We start from the raw sequence: 21,451 nt of genomic DNA, 5'->3' as shown, positions 1-21,451 counted from the left end.
GTGTCCTGGCGCTGTTTACATTCGAAATTCACAGCATGTTTATGGAGAGAAAATATGTGGAACATTTTGAAGCTCTTTTCATGGTCTCCTTCAGTAAATTTCACTTCCCTCATCTTCTGCCGTAGAGCTAAAAGGAGGTATAGAAAGAGGGGGGAGGCAGGAGAAGAGACAGTAGGTTTTTCCAGTTCACATGGCCACTTAGCCACTCTACAAACCCTGGGATAATTTCTAAACGTACAGAACCTACTGGAAGCAAATCTAACTTAAATCTGTTGTAATGTATATAGGGAATTCTCTGTAGTGCAGGGGCAAACTGCACTACATGAGATTCTTGCTCTTTGCAAAGGTATAAAATATTCTAAAGATAGTCGTTTAAGACAAAATGTCTGCAGAATATTTCTGTTTTTGAAACATTATTTCTGACATTTTTGGTGGCAGCTTTTTCCTAACTAATTTGTTTTGCCTTTTGTGTGTGTGTGATTGAATTGGAGAAATCACAGGGCAAGTGCCCTTGTGATGCTTGTGGTGGATATGGCTTCACTGCAGCCATTACCTGTTGATTGGGAATTACGGCACCTGATTTTTACACAATGGGAAATGAGGTCCTGATCCTTGTTCTGTGACTCTGATTTTATCGAGCAGCTTTCCCGCTGAGCCTCATCAGGCCATCAGCCCATGCGGGCACTACCACATTTTAGTTAATGTAGCTGAGGTTGAAGCATCCCAGCCAAACAGATGCTGTTTATAAATTTCCCCTTGTTCGTACAGCGTGTCTGACACATCTTGGATGAACCAGACCTTCTGGGTCTCTAGCACCAAGGATATGCACATGTGCAGTTGACCCGAGGCATTCGTGACAGTGTATGGATGCTCCTTTTATTGCCTCTGCTGGCAGTATTATCCTGCACAGCAAGGATAACAATTATCCTTTGACACATCTTCACGGGCTATTTTCTGCAAGTCCTTTACCAGGACCTCAGGGTTTCAGGGGCAAGGTACCTCCACAGGTGATTTTATGAGGGAATGCACTGAACCAGCCTGAACTGCTGCGGGACTTGCAGTGAACCCAGCTGCACGGTGTGTCTGCCATCAGTCCCTCCCCTGACAACTTTTGGGCTCGACAGCCAGTGCCAGATAAATTCGATGATGAAGCAGAGACCACAGAGAGGCTTGTTCTTCCCATCCCTATGACAGCTGACAACCAGCAGAGAAGAATGACTTTACACAAGAAAAAGGACACAACCTCAGTGCCATGTACTTAGGGATCGAGACAAATATTGGTAGGTTCTGCTCATCACAGAGCTCTCTGCCATGTGTCAGCCTCCCAGCACTTCTGGCCAGACACAGTCATGCCACTTTGCCACATGTTAAAAAAAAAACCACACTGCATGAACCAGAGGATTAGGCTGCTGAGGTTTTCTTCTGGATACTTCCCAAGATCCTCTGTCGAAAAGCTCAGGGTAGGGACAGGCTGGACCTTTTCTCCCTCTCAATTAGAGGTGGCACGAACTGCTCTGCAGCAAGGCACTGCTTGGTGTGGTGCAGCCGTGAGCCACGGGTGGAAAACGCTGCTGTTGTGACTGTGGAAATACAGCCTACGTGTATGCACAAATGCCCACACGCTGGTGTAAAGCTGTGTGTGCTTCTGCACCCCACTAAGGTGTACTGAAAAGCGTCTGTGTCTTAAGAAAATAGTGTAGTGTGAAAAGAAATCTGTGAAAAACAGGAAGGCTGAAATAAACCAAGGGTCTGCGACCTGTGTTGACACAATTATGAGTCAGTTCATACCTTTTGGTTCCCTCTGTGTTTACAGGAGACTCTGTGTTTGACTATCCATCATCTGGTGTCTTACTGAAAGACTCGCTTAGTAAAACCCTTTTTTCCCCTCCTTCTTGTGCACAGAAACAAAAATGAAAACACCTGGGAGCAGCAGTGTGTTTTGATAAATAAACAACCACTGGAAACATCTTTATTAAAAGTGCCATTTACCAAGGAGCTATGTCTTTGGATTGCACTTAAAACAACTTATTTTCTTCTTTCTTTTTTTTGTCCAAAGTACACAACACCTTCTGCAGGGAAAACCTGTGGCCTGCATTGTGTGCTAATTGATGGGCAAGTGGCATGGGGGGCTGTTCAGAGGGATGCCACCCTAATGCCTCTGAGAGAGGCTGATCGATCTGCTGTGCACAGCGACTGCATGTCTCAGCTGCAGCACTCTTCTCGTGTCCAAAGGCAAACTGTACGAAAACAGCTCGCCTTTTCCAGGATACCACTGGCATTAGCAGCCCTTCCAATCGATGAAAACTTCTGTTTCTGACATTAGTGGCGATGAATCATATCACGGATCCTGTTAGCAAATGGCGTGCTGCTATCGTTAAAATTCACGGCTGATAGCTCTGCGAAAGAGATGTTTCAAGGGAAGGGAAAAAATAGCAAGGCGCAGCTTTAAAAATTCCTTCATTGGGCAAACATGGCATGAGTCGATGCCACAAGTTAGTGATACCCACTAGTTTAAAGGCCATCAGTAAACAAAAATACAAGAAAAAGTTGTAATTTCAAAGGCCAGGGTGTCTTTTTGATGATAAAAGATTTTGGATGTCTGTAAATATTTCTGAATGACGCAAAAGGTTCTCTTGGTTAAAAGTGTGGAATTTTTATTTATTTTGCTCAGACCCATTCTGTGCCGTTTTCTTTCATAAAAAACTGCTTGGGTGAAAGAGTTGATTATTCCGATCTTTGGCAAATTTTCTTTCGTAACTGTCCAAATGCTATATAATAAATCAAGACTCTTTTTCCCCATAGATTGAAGTCTGTGGGGAAAGTGCCACAGAATGTGTCTGCTGTTTGTTGCAGGGAGTGATTTGTTGCATTATTGCAGAAAAGTTTAACTCCTTCAGTAAAGGAGCTTCTGGTTCTGCATTGTGTTCGGGTAGAAGGAGAAGCAGGGAGATGTATTTTGCTAAAGAGTTGTATTCAGTGAGACTTTACAGGCAGAAAGATCAGTCCCCAGTTTTGACACACCTGGTTTAAGAAGGGAGAAAAATCCTCCAGTGCCATTTAACCTCTTGTGTGACATTTGTGTCCCATTTATCCAGGGTAAAAGTAGCTTGAGCTTCCATTTCTGGCAGGTTCCTTTCACTGTTGTCAAAAATACATTTCTGTGTGAGAGATGCTTTGTAGAGATGGTGAGCGAGTAAGTGGGACAAAACTGAGTTCACATGCTCCCTTTTTACAAAAGCTGGCTCTTTTTTCCCCCCTCGTCTTTTCTACATTGTACTTTTTCAGATCAAGACCTTCACCCATATGACCTTTCTGAGTCACTTTGGATATACCTGGAGGCACGCTGATGGTGCGGGCACTGCAATGGAGTTTAGAGCTGCCCAACCGAGCTTTGCCAGGTAGCCAGCACGGGTGCTCGTAGCAAGCAGCAGCATGGGCATCAGTGACAGAGGAGTGCTTGACTATTTATCCAGCTCCCTAGAAATGCTTTGCAGCCTGCACTGAGCTCCATCCTGTGGCAGAAAGACTGCTACTATACCCCGCTAGTCTCATTTAAAGTGGCTCGGGCACCTCTGCTCTGCACTGCGGTGCTGGGGCATCCTCCCCGAATTCCCACCGGCGATTCTCAGGTGCCCTCACTTTGAGGGTTTCCAGGCACTGCAGAGAGAAGCACCTGGGCGAGGGGCCCTTGGGAAAGCAGAGCACGAGTTTCCTGGTACACTCCGTTGGGTGCAGCGACACTGTGGCATATTGATGCTCACAGCAAGGCTCTGCGGCGGTGTGGCACCTTGCCCCGCTTCTGCTGGGGGCTGGGTCAGGCGCTGGTGAGTGAGATGCTAAGGGAATGGAGACGTGAGCAAAGAAATGCTGCGAATGTGCATATCTCAGAATCTGAGGCTACGTGGCGGTGTCATTCATAAAGCTCAGGCACTGAAACGGGAGAGGAAAGGCATCAAACCCCCAGTCTCACCAGAGCACAAAGAAGTAGCCAATTTGCTCTCCAGCAGACTCCTCAGCTCTGATGTTTACAGTGATTAAAATGCAAAGTTTGGAAATGTATTTCTGAAGCCCACAAATAGATCAAGAGAAGGAACTGAAACTTGCCTTCCTCTGTAAATAACCAGGGACAAGCGGTTATAACTTCCGTGGTGATCTTACAGTATCTGTCTGGATACTGCGCTGAAGGCTGGTCATATTTTTTTGACCAAAACTAGGGTCGGAGTTTCTGAGAAATATATATAAATATATATACATATATTTTTGTAGAAAGCATTAGTTTTCCTTGGAAAAAAATAATGTACATTTTTATTGGAAATAATTTTTCAGCCAGAGAAAAGCTGAAAAAAAAGCGGAGAAGGAGCAGCCAGCCCTGAGCTCTGAAAAACCCCGGGGATGCACAGGGCTTTTTGTGGACCTGGGGAACTGGAATTGGCAGAGCAGAAAATTATCTAGTAAATAAAACCAAAAATCAGCATACCGCATCATTGTTATACTCTTATCAAAGTAAATTTCCAGAGAAATTTGAGGAACTTGGGATTCTTCTCCACATCATTTAAGGCCCAAGCTGATAAACACATAAGCTCACAAATCATTTTTGAACGGCGAAGTGGGACCTTGCTGCTGTTTGTGCATCACCCAGGTGTAAGCTCCCCACGAAGGTGTCAGCCCCTGCGGGTAGGGGATGAAGCGGGGCTCCTGCCTCTGCTTGGCGCGGACCCCCGGGGGCTGCACTTTGTGGCCAGCCCCACAGCCCCTGGGCTGCTCGCACTGCTCTCGTCTGCGGGGCTACCACCGAGAGCACAGAGGGAGGGAAGGGAGCTCAGGAGGGACAGAGAGCAAAGCTGGAAGCACCGCTGAAAGCCGTGGATAGGATTTGTTGCTCTGGAAAAAGTTATGCAGATTTTTTGGATAGCATCGATGCAGGAAAAAACCCTCGAGCTGATTTATTTCTGAGGAAGAAACAAAGTCCTTCCCCTTGACAATCTCAGCTCCATACCCTTCCCTTCCCCATCTCCTTCCCTATTCCTTTCTCCTGCACTAGGCACAACTTTCCTCTCTCTTCCTTGAGCCAAAAGGTCTCCTTCGAAGCACGGCTTACACAGCATTTCCAGCATAGACCTTCAGCAGTACCCTGGAGTTTCTTGGATTTGACGTGCTGTCCCATATCATGAATGCATCTAAATTAAATTAGAAACTCTTCAGGGGCAGGAACTGGCCGCGTGATAGATAGTGTTCCAGCACATGAAATGATACGACTGACGTCAAAACCATATTGTTTGTTTACAAACCCGCAGTTGGTTCAGTTCCTTTCTTTAAAATCCTTCAGATTCAACTATAATTCTATCATAAACATAGGTTTCCAGGGCTCTAATGATGGACAAATAGAGCAATGTTTGGTGCCCTTGCAAGATTAGCTGTATCCAGTTTATAGCGATGGGTGGAATCGAGAAGGTTTTGGTTTTTTTCCACATTTTTTTTAATGCCATCACAGAAAGTACGTGAAAAACAAGCTGTTTTATGCATCTAGTGAGACTCAAGACTAACACTGGGAGCACAGGCTGCTCGCAGGCTGCTTGCGCTTGACAGCTTCCAGGACGGGAAGGGGACGCAGGGGAAATGAGTTGAAATGATCTCAGCCCACATTCTATTTACAGAATTCATTTCACAAGACTTAATCCATTAAGCATTACCTTGGCAGGGGCAACCCAGAAAGAAACCAAGAAAGACGTTGCTTTTCTCCGTAAAGAACAGGCAGCGAACCCAAGTCTCCTTCCCAAGCAACGAGTCCACACTTGCAGTCATTCAATAGAAAGCTTCCCAAAGTAGAAATATTATCCCTAAACCTCTGTATTTTTATTTAGTGGCAAAGACTGTAGTTGGTGCGATAAATTAATCTTCACAAAGGAAGAAAAAAATGAATTAATTCCAAAAGTTACTACAGGGATATGCAGAAAAGGTATTAAAAGAGAACATACCCTTTTAAAAGATCCATTTCATCTCTCACTGAAAATAGAAGTAGATATTGTGAGCTGCAGGGTTTTTCATTATCTTATTAGGTAATATGAGTCATTAAGGCTAATTAATACTTATGCAGTGATTTGAAATTGTAAAATGCTATAGAAGTGCTCACGGGTCCTGTTAAATAGTAGTGCTTGGTTGTTAAGGAAATTTATTTTAAAATCAAGTTAGCATTTCCTGGATATGGGGGATGAGAGGTAGGGCTACATTTATGATAAAATCTTACTCCTCTTCCCGTCGAACTCCCATGTAACTTTGCTACTGATATTAATGGAAAGAAGGCGGCAGGGCAAAGGAAGCCGCTGGTTTCGTTGACTCAGTTAGGCTCTGCTAAGTCAGTGAGAACATTTCCCTTAAAATAAATTGTACAGGAGCGCTCTTACAGTGAAAGCAGGGAACTGTGTGCGGGAAAAAGAGAGAGAAAAGATTTACCAGGCTTAGACCATAGGGATGCTGCAAAGTGCACGCAAGCAGCCCCAAATCCTTGGGTTTGGGGATGCACTCAGGCATCTGGGGAGGGAGAGGACTGACCTCAGTTAATGCTTGTCAGGGCAAAGAACTCGTTTGGGTAGGTGGTAGAGGAAGCAGTTTTTTTGATGTGGTTTCTTCTGGTTGTTACAGAGGCCTCTAGAACTATGCCTGGGTTTCCTCCTAGGCTTGCTAGAAACAGTCACCCTAGAAGTGTGGCACACTGAGAAGCTGCAGGTCAGTGTGGGTGAGCACAGCAGACTGAGTCCTTAGCTGAAATGTTTTGTAATGTAAAATAGCTTTTAAATAGAACGTGTATAGTAGAAAAGTGGAGTTATTTGCATTCCGGCTAAGAACCTGAAAACCAATATTTTTCTCTTTTATTTCCTCCTTTCATGCTCTTCTTTAGTGGAAGAGGGGCAGGAGAAAAAAAAAAAAAAAGCATCCCCTTCTTAACTTAAAACCAGAAAATATGTTAGATTTTATTTGTATGAAAGTCCTCCAAGGTCAATAAAATATTTGAAGGAAGCAAAGTTCACATTTTTTAATTGTGTTCTTTTGAATATCTGTAATATATAAAAGTGATCTTGTACTTTTTCTTTTTTTTTTTAATTTTATGTCTATCTTTGTGGTGCTTCTTTTACCGAGACACTCTTTGCCACAAAGCGTTCTTCTTCGGCACACCATGTACTTCTTCCTTCTTTGTGAAGGTCCTTGATCTGAGCGCCTCAGTCCCATCGGTTCAGGTTTTTTTTTGTTGTTGTTGTTGTTGTTTTTTCCTGACAGTGCAAATGGACGATACAACACTACAAATACAGCGCTTCAATTTTAAATATAGTATAAGTCACTGCAAATTAATTCACATGTTAACAGAGTCAGTAATCCTACTCCTTCTAAGTCCATGCCTGAGGTGAGACCTAGATAAGGTACGTTAGTGCAAATCTGGCCCATTATCGTCCTACTGCTCCTGATTTCTGGCTTTTTAGGAAAAGAGAGGTTGAGAGCTTTTGGGGTAATCCCACACATAGCTTTTAATTCTGTTTTTAAGGTAATTGGGGGAATTCATATGGGGATTGACAAAAAAAAAAACCACACACAAAAAACGGATTTTTGCCTGTTGGCTGAATCCCTGGAGTCATCGAAAGATTCCTTTATTTTCCAAATAATCACTATATACTGCTTTGAAAACACTTTAGAGGGGATAATTGGAATTATTTCTCTCTGCTCTGTTGATCAGAAATTGAGGTGTGGCCATGAATCCGGCTAAATATTGATATTAAAATTGAAACCTTGCTCAGCAAGGTAGAAGAAAGAGTTAAGAGACTGTTTCTGATTAGTGTTCCTGGTTATGTCAGTACTTTTATTTACATATTAATCACATTTCTACCATGCTAAGTCAATGCCAGGTAATTCTAAGACAAGTAAAATAAAAATATTCTCTACCCTAAATTGCTGTCTTCTGGATGAAGTAATAGGAAAGGTGAGTAAATTTCAAATGTAGGGAAGGGAAATAAAATTGTGGAGCAAGATGATACAGTGCAAACTGTGAAAAATTGCATGAGTTTGGGGAGGAAGGCAGAAAGGTATTTGACTTTGCTGAAGAGCTCCATGTTGTCCTGGAATTGGTAAATTTCAGTGCAAAAATGGCTCAACAAAAAGTCTGAAATCTTATAATACTTAAAAAATATGCAAAGACATTATAGTAAAATCTAAATGCAGTATATTTAGAAAAATATAGAGGTTTTTCCCTTTCCAGAAGAATAATTAATTTCAAAAGATGTGAATTCTCTGTGTTATCAAATGACCAACCAAATTTTAACCTCTATAAATAGTTACAAATTTCTTTGTACCTGCCATATTCACCATCCTCCTGCTCTGCACCGGCCTTGTGTTTGCACAGTGGCACCTTGACGGTCTCTTCACGTCACACTGATTTTCTGGGCTCTCACTTGAACAAATTAGAGCAAGGCAGTATGGACAAATTGGTGTAAGGTTGTTCTCGTGAGGAACAAAATCTGTCTCAACTACACATGAGTATTTGCAGTGTTGAAACAGCCCTCTATAAGTAAGTGCTTTCAGGTTTTCGTAGCACCTGGTTCAAAATATTTTTGGCATTTGTAAACATGGTTTACAGAGAAAAATTGTTTTGAGTATAGGAAGAATTTAGTATAAATCACTTTAGCAATACTCTGATTGGTCCAAACAAAAAATAGTCAGCACTTGGGTAATGAGTTCATCACACTTGACCTTTCAGCATATGTACTGTTTGTCTTGTGAACAGTAACTTCAGCACAAAGCCCCAAGTGCGGTCACACTGCAAAGGTACAGCACTAACTCTGAAGGACGAAAGAGAAACCTGTCGTGGGGAGCTTACCGAACAGCGTGGAGCATTTGGCTTAATGTAGCAGTTTGGGACATACTCACCCCGATCGGCTATCCGAGAGCCAAAGCCAACTGGCAGCCATGACCCTTCTAACAAGATCCTTTTTGGATCTCAGCTGAACCTGCTCAGCCTGAGCAGCAGCACTGAGGTGGGATGGCTCTGGGAGAGACCTCCACGGGGGTGTCTGGAGGGACCCCAGGGAGCAGGGTCACTGCCCCTGCGGTGGGAATGGGCCAGCACTGCTGCCTCCTGGGGGCTCTGCTTGCCTCCGACCTGTGCCCAAGGAGGATGGGGAATGGACAATGGGAGTGTGGCTGGGCTGGAAGCCCCCTTTGCATTATCATCAGTGGGAGTATTAAAAAAAATAATAATAAAGAAAGAAAGAAAGAAAAAAGAGTGAAAAGAGCAGCTATTTACCAGCCCTTGTGCTGGGAGTGGACCTCATGACCGTCCTCAGCTCCACTGAGGGTTTCTTCCTCCAAGGTAGAGACTCCCTCCTTCTGAGGCCACTTTCATCCCTGCCCAGGAGACTGCGGGTGTCGGTGGGTCGCCATAACCTCATTATCTTCTATGGGAAAAAAGAAAAAAATCTAAAAATATTGTCTATGCCAGTATTATCTACGCCAGTGTGACTGTGAATCAGTGGTCAGAGCTGCGAGGGAGAATTACAGCCTTTTCTCCCTGTTCTTTGCCACTGACAAGCCCTAGTCCTATGACTAGAGCTAATGTCTTTTTTAGAGTCCACTTCAAAGTCTCCTCAGGGGCCAGAGCCTTTCTTATGAGTTACAAATCAACTTATTTAGGTAACATCTTAAGGACTGGAAGGCGGCGATGCAAAGTTTCGAACCGTGGAGGAGCTGCCAACGCAGAGGTCACACGAGGTTGTGGTTACTCCCACCGCGTGCTGGGATGGGCTTCATGCATCAGTACGGCCTGGGATTACGACAGGGCCGGCACAGAGAGAGGGAAGACACGGATCCACCCTCCAGCCCTGTGGTTTTCACAAGTTTTCTGGCACCCGCCTGTGTTCCAAATCCTAAAGGAGTCTTGATGGAGAGCTGCCATCCTGGGTGAAAAAAAGGGGTAGGATTTTATTCTCAATAGCGCCTTTGAATTATGTGGAAAGTAACCATCACCCATAATCAACTACTACTGGGAAGCACCTATAGACTGCTTGAAATCTGTAAAAAGGTCCACAATTGTTCACTGCAACTCACTGTATAAGTAAGATATTCCTTTATTTTCTCTTTTCTCACATGATATTTGAGAATGAGGGGTTATGGTTATTTCCTAAGCCCCAGTGATTTTAGCCTTCTGTATACTAGTTGCTACATCACATTTCCCCCCCCAAAAAAAGCCTTTATCCCTTATATAAATTAGCTGCTAGCTTCCTTCTACTGATGCAAGTCAAAACAATATTTTAGCTGGCAGAATTATGTGGAATTGTGGAATTCTGCCTCATCCTTTTTTTTTTTTTCACTGCAATCAGCAAACTAGTATTTCCCTAACAAGTCCCCGGACCTGGCAGTTTTCCAGGGTTTCCCTCTTCAGTAGGCAGCAATAAGGAAGGGAATCTCAGCCCACTGCCAACTCACCCACTTACAACATGTGTTAGCGAGGGATCACAAACCCTTTCCTCCGAACGCCTCAGAGCAGAGAAAGCACTGGGAGTTCAGCTGGAGGCTCTGGCTGTGAGATATGGATCGTCAGGACTTGAATTAGAGAGCAAATACACCACTTTGCTTTTCTTCCTCCTTTTTTCTTTTCCCTTCATTTAAGTGAATTTAAGTCCTAGCGACAGCTAATAACGCAGACAGCCCTTGAAAGAGAAATGCTGTGTTCATCTCACAGACAGGTGCAGTCTGATTTTCCCTGCCCTGCCTTGCCACTGCACCTCCACCTGGAGGGGACCAGAGCAGAGAGGGGCAATATTTCAGCACCCATCATCGCTCACTCTTGGCTGGCTCTGCCAGCCTGGGTGCCAGTTGTGGTGGTGGCTTTTGCATAGCTGTGGATTTGATACCAGTTTCGCTTGCCAACTGCCAGCATAAGCTGTGTAACTTGCAGCTCCACACATGCCATGCCGGCATCTGTTTCTCATCCTACAGCATTTTAAATAATGCACATTTCCAGCTGTCTTCCCCATCCTTCCCAATTTCAAAGCACAATTTGTCCATTTCATGTATTGCTCTGAGAGGCATTTCCAGGCTGCTCAGTCAGTGTGTGCAAAGCAAAGCCGGTCGTGGGGCTGCAAGGTTTGACACGAACTGTCCGTGCATCGAAACAAGAAATTCTCAGCTGCAAGGAGCCCCACACCGTAATGCTTGTGGTATGCATTAATTAAATAAGTGTCCCTGGAAGAGGTGGAGGGCCTCTGCAGGTAATTTGGCATCTCCCTAATACAGTATTCACAACGTCAGGTCTCTCAGGAAAAAACTGAGCAGCCTTTAGAGAGAGTTTTTCAAAGCCCCACTTTCCAGTAGAAACGTAATTGAAGAACGCTGTGAGGACCATGGAAGTATGCTGCTCACAAGTGGAGGAAATATTAAATTCCTTGTTTGTGGTAAATTGCTGACCTTTGTCTTCAGCATTAAAGCCATCTGAAGAAAACCATTCGTAGCACGCAGTAAGATTAGTTGCTTTTGCTGGATATTTTCCTGTGTACAGTATAATAGTTTAATATGAATATAGCAGGAAACAAGGAAAATTGAAAGCATAATTCATTTTGAATGGCATGATGCAAGAGGTGATTTCTTTTAAGGAGCTCAAAGACAAAAGGATCAGCACTAAATATTTTAAATGAGCTTTTGGAAACGTCTCTTAATGGAATTTTTATCACCCCTCCTTTTATGACTGTAAGACCTATGTTTCCTGATAGGATCATTCTCTTTCTCTCTCTCTCTATTTTATTATTATTTATAGACTGTAAAACATTAATCAGAACAATTTTACTTATCAGGTTATAAAAACCTTATAACCTGATAAGTAAAACTGTTATCTTATAACCTACAAAGTCAATAAGTGTGTATTTGTTTAGCATAGTTGCAGATCCCCATTCTGTTTTAGATTTTCATGGTATCAGTACAATTTTTATTCACTGAGTCAACAACTCAAGGCACAACCTCTTCCTGCCATGCTGCTGCTATCCATTTCCTATAGTAGCCTTATAATTTCCCAAATTTCTCCACCCCTTTCGAAGCCTGGGAAAGCAGATGGACCCTACAGGATGACCTGGGGGTCATGAAATGCAGGCTGTTAGAGCTGAAGTGGGGAAGTGCATTCCAGAGGAGACAACCCTTCCACCGAGAGTGTTTGCAGCCCGGGCTGCTCTCCAGCCCAAACCGCCGAGCTGATCCTGAGCTCTTCAAATGATTGCAAGTGACATGGCCTGGGGCACGGAGACAGCAGATGTCTGATATTTAGGATGTTATGGCTCAGTGTTTTCCACTTGAGCTGGAACTCAACTGCTAGCTAATGACGGTCACGGGGACTCTGTGCAGCGCATGTCTTGAGCAGGGCACGCAGGAAGAAAAATTCATTCAAGAGCATCGTGCTTTTTTCAGTCATCTGAAAGGGGAGAAAGTGTGCGGAAAGCCAGCAAAGGCATGAATCACCACAAAGAGGTCCATATTCAAATGTCAAGCCCACAATTTTCTCATCAGTCATAAATGGAAAGCCACTCGGCAAATCCCACCCAGCCCTGAAGCTGCGTGACGGAACTATCCCCTTCATTTTGGCCTCTCATGCTGCCTTTTCATGCTGTTTAAGTAAATCAGTTTTCTTTTGTGCCTCAGGCCTAGAAGCTCCAGGTATGTCCCTGAATCATGTTGGATTGGACTGCCGCTCTGCTGCCCTAGAGTGTAACCAGTGCTGTCCTGATGAACTTTCTGTCCCACCAAAGCTCTAAATTGGCATTGCTCTTCAGCTTCTGTCCCTGAGGAAGGGGAAGACCATGTGGCCAATGTGCAGTAATAAAGCTGTCCTGTCTGAAAGAACTGCTGCAGACTAACAGTTATCTGTGGCCCAGAGGAGGTTATCAGTCAACACAAGGAGTGTGGCCTCTGGATCGTATTTAGACCTAGACTCCGACAGATTGGGTCAAAGAGTCTGAGAACTACAGAGCATGGCCATGGTAAAAGATCATGCTCTAATTCAAGGCAAAGGAAAGTGCACACAAAAACTGTAATTTTTCATGCAGCATGAGTAAAAAACTAAGGTAATCATGGAAACACTTCATCAAAAACCCCAGATGAGGGAGAGCAACACGAGCACTGTAACAGGCACTCTGGGTTTGCACTGAAGGAAGCTCCCATGAAAAAAAAACAAAAAACAAAAAACAAAAAAACAGAAGCTATTTGTCCAGGGCCCTTCCCGATATGTGGCTGCAGGTGGCTTAATGCAATGTGCATGGTAACAGCCAGAAAAGAGTGACAGCACAGGCTTATTAAGAACTAGCAGTAGCACCTAGTGTTTCTGAAGGACTTTACCCAAACTGAAGAACATGCTATGGTGCTTCATGCTCTAGCCTGTTGCAGCTGGGATAGCCTAGTAGACATTTGCTATCTCAGACTGTACTTGCACTGTCATTTCATGCTCTTGATCTATTAAATCAGTGCTAAAAATTGTACTTGGACCTCCTGGTGTCTAATTTACAACAAGTGTAACTCATGCTCGTATTAATTTTAGAGACAGGATATTTTAGGGCTTTAGATGCTTCTTGTTATTAATGACCTACTGTAGCTCTCCGAAGCTCCCACTCTTACCCAGAACTCAGCTGCCAATTACTCATACAGAGAGGAGAATCACAGGGCCCAGCAGTGAAGTCCATGCCTTGCATCTGGCTGGGCTGGTGCTGAGCTATGCAGTGTGTTGTGGTATTGGATACAAGAAAAACAAAGTGGTCGCTGTCTTAACTGTGGCCAGTAACAAACTCATAGTATGTTAATCAGTGGTTTGTTACCTTCCCTTGATTTGAGGAACCCAAATATATTCAAATTGAAATGTGGATACCTACATGGGAAACTTGAATTTAGAGGCCTTGGCCTTCATGCCTTTAGAATTGTTTGGGCTCCTCTGAGTACATGCTGGTTTGGGTGATTTCAGTGATTTAATCGGAAAATTATTTGAAGGCTGGAGTGAAAAATACAAGAAAACCTGATAAGAAACTGAGAAAGGTCACAAGTTAAAATGTCGCACAACAGTGCTGAATTGCTAAAAAAAAAAAGGAACAGCAAAATGCTCAAATTAGATGAATTGTCTGATCTGGAGAACTACAGAGTATCACAGGTCTTGATGATACCGGTGGACTCTGCATGAATTCTTGGAATATCTTGGAATATTTGTAAAACTTTTCACGGTGATGGATGTAGAGGGAAATTATCTGAATACTGAAATGTGAGTATTTTAATACCTTCTGTTAGGCTGTGCCAAGGGGAGGACCAGGTGTCAGAATGGTTATCAAAATCTGCCTGTCAACACAGGCACCTAAGGCAAAGTGAATGCTGTCTTGGGTCTGCTCAGTGGAAATATCCTTTGCAAGAGATGCAAGCAGGTTATTCCATAGTAGTGGCAGTCTTGCCACCCTTTCTGAGTTTTGATTGATGAGAGTTATCAGCCTCAGTTGTCTTAATTGTTTTGGTATTTGTCTTCCTTTTTTCACACCTTTGCTGGCTTGCATTTGCACAAGCTGTTTTCATTGAACAGGGTATAATGACTCTGGGAAAAATAAGTCAAAGAAAAGGCCTGTAATATAATTTAGCCTCTCTCCCATGTCCTAAAAGAGGATGCTGTTGGGCAGTTGGTACTTGGAGAAGATACTCCCATGATATTTCTTCCCTGTCATGCATCTATGAAAAGAGTTGATCGATCCTATCCTATTGAATCCCAGATTCCATGCTTGCTCTGCGGTCCTCACAAAATACAGCAATTTTCCAGAAAGAGAAATGTGTTCACAGCTGTGCAGATCTTGGCAATGCTCACCAAAAGTCCACCTGTCTGGACAACATTGGACTTTTACTACTACGAGAGCTTCTTTGTCCCCAGAGAGCTCTTCAGAAGTCACTGTATGGCACTGTGCCATGCAGTGAGGCAGTGCAGAAGAACAAACTGCACCCTGCTCTGTAAAATGAGTAGCAGCCTACTATTAATGATTAAAACTGATATCACAAGCAGGCCATTTAACCTACCTGGCAGACAGGAAAAACTGACTGGTACCTTATCTCAGCTGAAGCATTCAGCAGTAGCCATGTGATGAATTGTCATCTTAATTCTCCTGCATGCTTGATGGACCGTGAAGGCAAGCAAGCAATGATGAATGTGGCAGCAATTTGATGTAGCCACATTGATGAATTTTTTCCTTGAACATGTATCAGCAAACCCAAGAGTTTACTACTTTCAATTCTCATGCTCCCCACTTTAAATGAAAAATGTAAATGCGTATTTAAATGTCTTACTTATATTAGAGTCTTCATCATCTTTCTGGTCAGCTACCAGCAGTCAGATAGAAAGCGCTCTTGAAGGGTGTTCTGGAAATGCTCTCCACTACGGTTTTTTTTCAGAGGATTACATACCGAATGAATGTTGTGGTTTGAGTCCTATTTTTCTCTAAGTGGTAAACCTACTTATCTTTGTTTGAAAAAAACAAAACGTATTGATAGGTAAATGTAAATGCTGTAGAATGCATCTACATACATCGTGAATGAATGTAGGATTCTGGCCAGCACCTAACCTTGTTCATTGCTGCCTTCTGTTTGCTCTACTGACACCCTTTTCAAACATACTTTGTTTGCTAATTTAATATATCACAGCAAGGAACTGGAGTGTTGATAGCACTTCAGCTGTTTTTTGCTTCCTAACACCCATTTGCAAAACCAATGCATCACACAGGAATGAATATAAATTATATAATAATTAACTTTAGGATATGACAATTTGTCTTCCTTTCTCCAATGACCAGTCCTTTGACGTTAAGAGCGTTGCATACATAGGTTAGATGTATTTTGGTGCCTTCAGTTCTTACTACATGATTTCCAAGGCATTGATCATAATGAATATTGTATGTTTCTTCCATCTACAGAAGATCTCACTACCTCTTCTGATGTGATTGTAACCTTATAGGTAGTGTAGCTACTGAAAGTGATTTTTGATGTCATGTTTACTAGAGAAGCATACCAAGAGTGCTGGCTTCCATTTTAATTCTCCTTCAAAGGTGTCATCTGATAATGGTGGCCTGGAATAACTGAGGACTGGATTTATTGACTTTGGAGGGCCTTGGCAAGTCTGTCATTTTAGCAACTTAATCTAAATTGTGTGGTACTCTCAGGAGTAATGAATTAATTATACAGCCTAAACATTTTACACAGTAGATTTAAATGTAGATTGCTAACATTTACAAGAAAAAATCATATTTCTTATGAGTTTCCCCATTTGATACGATTACATATTCTAACTTAAACAGATGTGGAATAGTGTCTCCAGATGCTCTTAATATTTTCAGTTCCAACTTCACTGACAAATTGAACCTTCCCTTGTACTGTTACATCTGTTTGGCTACTGGTACTGCTATTGGCTATGGCAGACAGAAGTCAAGCTCTTGTTTGTACTAAATACTTAACTATGATTATGACAATTAATATTTTAATATTCCTCTGAGAACAAAAAGTATTAAATAAATCGATGATAGGGCAGAGTCACTGACCTTGCCTGGAGAGTGTCTTGAAATTATTTTTGCAAGGTTTTTCAAGTCTATGGCCTTTCTGTTTAGCTTGTATCTCTGGATAGGCTATTAAAAGAAGATTGTTGTCTAGATACCAAACTTCAAGATCAGTGAACTTCCTTGAGCTTAAGCAGCACAAGAGATTTACAGCTAATTTCAGATAGTGACACTCAGAATAGGAGTGGAACTCATGTTAGAGACCTTCAACGGTTATCAATGGAAAATAAACAGTTTGGCGAGTCCCTGTGAGTTTATAGATAGAACAGGATGGGAATATCATGATATGAGCAAAAACAGGCACCCACAAGGCATGTCTACACTAGCTTGCGAATGCCTTCGGGGTCCTGTCTGGAATAGCGGAGGTCACACAGCATAAGCAAAAACACCAACGCCGTTAAATTATCTTGTTTTTCCAGTTGTTGCAACTCTGCTGAATTCAGTGGAGTTAGACCAACAAAACTGAAGAAAATGCCATGATGAGCCAGGCATTAAATTTTTATCTTCTTAAATATCATATTATCTCTCTGTCGGTTGGTGAATTGCCATAAGGCACACTCATGTGGTAAGTTTGAGGTTGGAAGGAGCCAAACTGTATTCCTACTTGAAAAGAAAATATGAAAAGTAAATAAGAGCAAAGGAATAAAGAGGAGAGATTAGATTAGATTAGATTAGATTAGATTAGATTAGATTAGATTAGATTAGATTAGAAAACAGGAGGAGAGGGTGACATAGGAAAAGTGAAGATAGAGAGTAGGAGATAGAGAAGACCAGAAATAGTAGGGCCTGAGCATGTAAAACAATAGGATAGAAAGACAGAAGAAAAAAAGCATGAGTAGGGAAAGGAAAAAAGAATAGACAATTATGAAATTCAGTAAATGTGTTTAGATCTTTTTTAAGGCAAGTCAGCCATACTCACTGTGTTGACTATGTGATTCAAAAGCGGTTTGGCTGCTCCCAAAAAAAATAAAAAATAAAATAAAAAATTCTCCTGGTCTTTGGCAGAAGATAAAGTGACAACCTTCCAAACACCCTAATTTCCTTTCATTTAAAGTCTGGCATCCAAAAAATGGGGAGGTTGTCATCACATTAGGAGTGAGTTCATTCGAGAGCATGATGGTACACACAAGAGAAGCTGGCCAACAGAGCAGGGAGGCAGAGAGGCCTTTTGCAGGCAACTTTTTTTTCCTGTGGGATGTACCTGGGACCCTCCAAGGCAAAACTTGCTTGCTTTCATCCATAACAAATGTTCTCAAAGTGCTATACCACATTTGGCAGTTGCAGCCAGAGTCAACTCAACACTTGATGTTTCCCAGGACTGTAAATTCTGGCCTATGTAGTTTGCTGTGTGGGGGACTTTCAGATGAGCTCTTTTAATTGAGCTTTTGCCTGCTCTGCTTAGATATTGCAGCCTATGTGGCATTTCTTATTAAGAGTAAGTTGTTAAATCTAGTGTCCTGGCCAAATTCCAGCTTGGGTGTTTATATTCTGCTCACCTAAATGCCACTGTTGGATCATTATATGAGATCAAACTGTGGAGCTTGTGCTTTGCTAGTAATGAATATGCCCCTAAGATCTGCCTTATGGGGAGGCACATCAGCTCTCCTCTCAGGACCATGAATTCGTGTTATTAACGATAGCATGCACCAGGCCAGGCCCTGGTGGATTTTTTTTTCTTTTTGCTTCATAGTCTCAAGGTTTATTTGCTTGCTCTTGCGTTATCGTTGATTTTTCTACAGCATTAGTGTCCCTGAATTATCACATGATGTATCTCCAGTATGCCGCCGTAGTGCGGGTCCGTGTAACGGGTGAAGGATAAAAAACATATCTTTTAAATCAGGGCAGTTTCTCAAATACGTATTTCTTCAAGAGGCTTGTTTAGTCTGTTTCTGTTTTGCCAGAACATGTGTTTTAAGGAGTATCCTCCTTTACCCGAGTAAATCATGACTCTTTTTTGCTACATCAGTAGTAGTGGTTGAACCCGAGATGACTTGGAAGATGGCTTCAACAGGCTTCCAAAAGTGATGAATATTCATATTCTCTAAACCTTTCCACTCACTGGGGCAGGACTGCCTTGTTTTCCTGTGTTTATTCAGTGCCTAGCACCATGGGTTCCCTCATACGATCTTGGTCCTGTGCCATGATTAGGCATTAGCACAGTAAAATATTCTCTATTAGTAATAATGGTACAAATTAATAGCAGGAAGAGTGAACAAGTAGTCAGGGCTTCACTTTCTCTCCTTTGCTGTCCTCTGGGAGATTTGTCAGGCAGATCTCTATGCCAGCAAGGCAATTCTGCAGCGATGGAGCAGTGATCTACTGCCCTGTTCTCTTTAAGTCTTATATTAGCAAAGTAGCCACTGACTTCTGCGTGTAAGAGGCTGAGTGGGGTACCCACTGGGTGTACCCACTGCTCACACTACTTTCAATGTTAAAATACCAGTGTACCTGAGTATTCCCACTGGAGCTTCCTACTTAAGGCTGATAGATAACTCAAACTGTAGGGTATCTTGATGAATTCTTCCTCCGTGGAACCTGCTTTGCTAATACTTTTCCCTCTTTGCAGACCAAGAATAGGTATTTGTTTCATTTTTAAAGCTATTGATTAAATTATCTTATTTGCTAAGTGCAAAGAATGAGCTGCAGAACTGTGGCTTGAATCAGCCATGCCAGGCACACAGACCTATTGAAAGGTAGCAAGATTCTGGGTTTCACATAAAACAGAAATGTGTCATGAGCGGGAGAAACAATTACAGATCTCATTAAGGCCAAGTGTATGGGCATGCCATTTCATATTTCAGGTTTATTTTTATCTGGAACATAATTAATTCAAGAAGCTAGTTCCACAGGTTTTATTTTTAGATAGTTCTGGACCCAGCTGAGAAAAGGAAAGCTTGTCATTTCCTCATAGTTGGGTTACAGTGAAAAGAACAAGAACAATAGTTTCCTGAGGGGGGTAACTGAAGGCTCAGGTGTTCTTACACAGTGTAATTGGAGGCAGGAGTTCACACATGGAGAACATGGCTTCTTACGTATTCTGAAATCAACACAGCAGAAATACGGTGCTGTACCATGCATAACGTGTAACCCTGCTTCCCAACAGTTTAGTGCACACTCCCGCTAGCAGAATGCAACACCATGGCTTTAATACCAAATTCATTGTGTGAGCTAACAAAACCTCCAGTTACCTTGACTGACCAACAAATCTGAATATCTGTTTTTATCAATGGGATGGCCCCATTAACAGGGTCAAAGCTAAGTTAAGGATGGCGTTGGTCACTCAATGGGCAGTTCAGTAATCTTGCCCTGCAAGTGCTACTTCCTACATTTTCTTCTTGACTTCATCACCATGGATGAGATCAGTGGAAAGGAAGATGGGGAGGGAATAGCATGGAGATTGCAAAACATGCTGGGAGAAATGTACTTTTCCATGCATGTCTTGCTTGCTGGACTGCACATTCCTCTTCCCCTGATGACAGTATTATGTGCTGGGTTTTGCTGGTAGCTAGGCAGCTACCCAAAGCAACAAGTCCAGGTGCCAATGAAACTTTCCATTGACTGAAGTGGGTTCAAGGGCAGCAGTAACAACTCACAATTCAGTCTCTTCTGAGGCCACAACACAAGGTCCCATACAATATTTTTAACTGCAGATTATTCCAAAATCTCTCTCAAAACATAATCTGTGCTTCTTATTGCATATCTGTACCAAGGATTTAGAGGGAAAATGGGCTATTAGTACCTAATTTACATTTCATGTTTTATCCTTTCTGGCAAGTTAAATCTGTGGTCAATGGTTCGGCCCCAAATGGCCTTTCATTACTCAGGCTGTCCAGACATTCATAACCTTATGAGTCTTTACCAAAGAGGCTCATATTTGTGCCAGAAATTCTGAGAGGAGAGAGCTCATGTGGAATATGCATAATATAAGAACTAAATGGAGTTCAAGGAAAGTAAGGTAATATTAATCCCTGATAAGTAGACAGAGATGCTTAACTATTACAAATCATAAACTTGAGCAAAATATTGCAAAAATATTATAAAGTCTATTTTCTTCCTTTTATCCTGATGTTTCATATTTGCTTATTTATGCTGAAAAAAAAAATCCCTGGAGAAGAAGCTGCTTGTGTTTTGATTCCCATATAACCCTCAAAGATAGCATCAATGAATTTTCCAGTCAAGCCTTCTGAAATCACTGGGGCTTCTCACAGATCAGGGTCCTAAAACATCAGCAGGCAGGACAGAACTGGCTCTGTAACACATAGTAAATAATTAAGATGCTCTTCCTTAAGCCGAAACTTCTGAGTAAGGATTGCTGTTACTTGGGGGCTGGGTAGCAGCATCGATTACTCAGGTTGCCTACTATTGCACAGTATGAGATTGAGATATTGCCAGAATTATGTAGGCTGAAATTTTCCATGCTGGATGTTTTCTGTGCCATGTGTTTTTTTTTTTTTGGGGGGGTTCATTTTGGTTTGGTTTGGTTTGGGGTGGAGGAAGGTGATCCAGGTGGTAAGGCCAGGACTTGTTAGGCCAGGAGGCAGGGGAGGTTTGGCTGGCCAGGGAATGCTAGAGCTCCTTGGCCAGAGAAGCTGAGGGTGGGAATGGCCACGTGAGAGAGCCATAGGAAGAAGACAAATCATGGGGGAATGGCTACGAAACACTGCATTTAAGGGCAGAATCTCATCTTCAGACAAGACGAAGCAGTCAGCCAGTATCTGTAGGTGCCTCTGATGAGGTATGTATCTCACCTCTCTCCAGTGTTTACAGAAGATGGTCAGCTAACTCAATTTACAGTTCTTTCATCAGCTTGCAGCAGCACAAGTGAGTACTGTGACATCCCTATTTCAGCTCTGCTGATGTGGGTATTATTA

At 42.5% G+C, this 21,451-nt stretch overlaps 1 protein-coding gene across 4 annotated transcripts in view; it reads left to right on the top strand.

Moving 5' to 3' along the window:
• The window catches only part of GRK5 (G protein-coupled receptor kinase 5), a 168,278-nt gene that overhangs the window by 70,040 nt on the left and 76,787 nt on the right, over positions 1-21,451 (top strand). The gene's annotated exons all lie outside the window — the stretch shown is intronic.

The sequence above is a fragment of the Anser cygnoides genome, chromosome 7 (genome assembly GCF_040182565.1).
Source record: "Anser cygnoides isolate HZ-2024a breed goose chromosome 7, Taihu_goose_T2T_genome, whole genome shotgun sequence".
Classification (NCBI taxonomy): domain Eukaryota; kingdom Metazoa; phylum Chordata; class Aves; order Anseriformes; family Anatidae; genus Anser; species Anser cygnoides.
This window is presented reverse-complemented; position numbering and strand designations above follow the sequence as displayed.